General features: G+C 35.1%; 1 long non-coding RNA gene across 1 annotated transcript; it reads right to left on the reverse strand.

The window, feature by feature from the left end:
• Positions 1-787: 787 nt before the first annotated feature.
• Positions 788-2734, reverse strand: LOC306809347. Its single transcript, XR_013776215.1, has 3 exons — positions 2606-2734; positions 1276-1410; positions 788-1032 (listed from the first exon to the last, which is right to left on the reverse strand). It is a non-coding gene; the product is annotated as an uncharacterized lncRNA (long non-coding RNA).
• Between the last annotated feature and the right edge of the window lie 672 nt (positions 2735-3406).

Raw genomic sequence — 3406 nt, forward strand, 5'->3', positions numbered from 1 at the left:
ATATATCCAAAAGTTCACACAATTGAAAATGGTACTTGATTCACAGCAAACTATTTCAAACATAATCTAATTGCCTGAGGATATATCACAAATCTTAAGACCTTTACACTTAAAGATTAACTTGTTTTAAAAATCCCAAATTAAAATTTAAAACTTGAGGTTTGTGTCTTACTGAACCTTATCTTTGTTTTATATTTTGATTAAAGTTTTTGGGAAAAGAAGATATGAAGAAGATATGACTCCAAAGACTTCTTCTGAACAACTGTATTTTTTAATTTTTTTTTTTCATTAAATGTATGGTCAGCATGAAATAGAAGGCTAACAATTTACAGAACTACATCTCCTGTAAGATTAGCTACAAGGATTTCCATCAAAATACAGTCAGTGTAAGGACATGAGGAATTCCTGTTCTCCCTAACAACCAATGTCCCCACTAAAAAAAAATGTTTTGCAGTCATATTTTAGTACTAATGCATCAGTACCTACCATGAGAAATGCTTTTGTACTAGTAGCTATGTTACTGACATGTTTGTTTATTGTTTCAGATTTTCATTTGCACTGTCTAAGAAATTAGTCTTCAACTTGCAGTTCATTACAGTTCAATGAATCCAGTTCATGGCTCATAGGCAATGGGCTGGGAATAGGTAAATGGATGATGCAAAGTAACTCAAAGAGGCAGCTACACTGTCAGGAACTTTTTTGTCATATAGAGGTCCAGCCCTTCAGCAGAAAAACTCCAGTGTGTCTCCAACAGGACAGCATCAAAGTAGAAGTTGTCAACATCCCCTCCTTTGAATTTGTTTAATCAAACTGAAAAGAACTACCTTGTAGTCTCAAAACAAATTCTCAAACATCAACCAATACCAGCTCTACATACATTTTTTCTGTTCTTGATGCAACAGCAAGGGAGCTGTATCAGCCATGGGGGAGGCTGCACCTGCATCCCACCTAAGGAACAGCTACTGTTGAGGAGGTTTCCTCCTGGAGAGCCAGGACAGCATTCACCTCCTTCTCCAGTTCAGAGACTGTCTGCTGCAACAGAGAACAAACACAGCAAGGATTAACACAGCTCACCTGCAATAAGGAAGTTGTGTATTACTGTTGTATGAAGAGTAGACAGTGAAAGAGTTGCAACAGAAAATAGAGCTATTATTAATTTACCTTTGTCACAAAAATAAACAATTTGCATGCTTTGGGGATCTTTCTTTAAGATATCATAATAGTCATATGTGATTTACACACAAAAATTTCACACAGTTATGCAAATAAACTTACTAGTGATGTTTTAACCATCTCTTCATGTGTTTTGTTGCATTCTACTTGTCCAACTCTTCTCTTTAAACATTCTATTTCTTCATTAAGGAAGTTGCTATTTAAAATACCCATCTGCTCACCAGTCATACATTTAATCTAGAATAAAGAAAAGCTGTGTTTCAAATCTGAAAATGTAAACTCACTGAAATGCCTATATGAAACAAGTTCTAAATTTAAAATTTTCCAAAGTTGCAGGAAAAGTAGTACTTTTCTTTCTATTGTTTATATGGCATTTCTGGCAGGTACAAACCACAGAATTTTGTACCTTGGCATTCTCCATTGGACTTAAGTCATTTTGCATAAAGGAGGTGTCACAATATGTCTACCTTCTAAAATTTAAATGTTTGTATTGCCACTAGCAGTGCAAAATAAAGCTTTAAATATTTCAAAAATGTTTACAGTTTCCCTACATACAAAATTAAGGGTTTTATTTTCTACAGGACTGATGATCAAAAATTGCTGAGAGGCAAATTTAGAACAGAGTACTCACGAGCAAATAAGGCTTTTTAACCTGAGAAATAAAAAAAAAATCTAATGGTTATATAAAGAAGAATAATAAAATTTTAAATAACTTAGAAGTATTTTAAATTATTCCTGTTAAAATTATTTGTTGATTTTGCCCATCAGGTATATATCCATAATACCAGCTACAAGGAAAAAAATGTCTGCATAAGCAGGACTAGAGTGCATCCTAATGTCAGGAAAATAAAATTTTATGACAAGTAATGTATTTCCTAGGGAAAAAAGTTTCCATTAAAAACCATATAAATTCCTGACCATTACTCTCCACATGAAATATTTGTTTTCTGCCTCTGTGATAAAATACAAATTTCCCTTCTTCCAAAGACTTCTGGCATCTTATCAGTCAATTCAGTAGCACCTGCAGTCTCATGTGTGTGCAGAAATATTTCTCCCCACTCCTGCTGACTGCCTGCTGATTTTTCTGGCTCCTCAACCTTCCCACCACCACCAAACACTACCTAAGCTCTGTGTCCACACCTCTTCAGTACCTTCCTCCCACCTTTCTAACCAGAAGTCCCTCTGCATCATCAAGGACTGACCACTGGAGTCCCAGGGTAACACACATTGGGAAGAACCAGACTGAAGTTCAGTTCATGGAAAGAAGTGCTGGGATTAAGATGTTTCAGTGGTTTACAGCAGTCATAAAAATGCTCTAAGCAATACAGCATAGTTGAACTATTGAAGTGCAAGTCACATCACCAGCAAATAATAAAATCAAGGTTTCTATTGAACACAAGACAATTCAAACATTCCAATCACTGCACAATACCTTTGCCAAAAGACTTTCTTTATTTCTTTCCATTTACAAATACTGTTTTTCTTACTTTCAGCTGTAATGTTGATACATTTACACTGGGTATTTCCTCTGCTTACGGGGACTACCTGCTTCCTTTCAATGTCCCCTGAGGAAAAAATAAAGAAAAAGCCATCATCAACCTTTCAAATTCCTTCCAACATAAATAATTACAATGCAGGGCAGTGGAGGGAGGAGTTGTATCACTCCAGTCACTGATATTCCACCTTAAATTAGTGCAACAGTTTGCTTTTGAAATAGAGCTAAGCACATTACTTTTTAAACATCTACCCTAATTAGGAAATTCAGATTTGTGTAAGCCAGAACATCTGCAGAAATCAATTTTATAAAAGACTACTTAATTTTCACAGTGGAAAAAAATATATTTTATTCACAGTAGAATTTTTAGGCATTTCGGTCTTCATCATCTGCCTTCCCCCTGCCTTGTCCTCCAGCATTTAAATGTTGGTTTGCATCTGAGTTTCTGTTGTAAATTATCTCAGGGACAGGATTTGATGCTGTGAGTAATCATTACAGCAACATTTACACCAAAAGAAATTCTTGTCAGCCACTGTTCTGACCTGTTGTTCAAAACACTGGTTATGTTTTTCATTTGGCACTGAAGGCACATTTAATTCAGAAAACACTTTTAGCACAATCCTTACTTTTGAAGATTGCACATAAGCCACTTGGCTGAAGATTATTATCTCTAGTTTGCAAACCATATAAAATCTCCTTCTCTGTTGAGGTGTTCCTTATTTTATTAATCTCTTTTAT

Source organism: Erithacus rubecula (assembly GCF_903797595.1).
Source record: "Erithacus rubecula genome assembly, chromosome: 17".
Taxonomy (NCBI): domain Eukaryota; kingdom Metazoa; phylum Chordata; class Aves; order Passeriformes; family Muscicapidae; genus Erithacus; species Erithacus rubecula.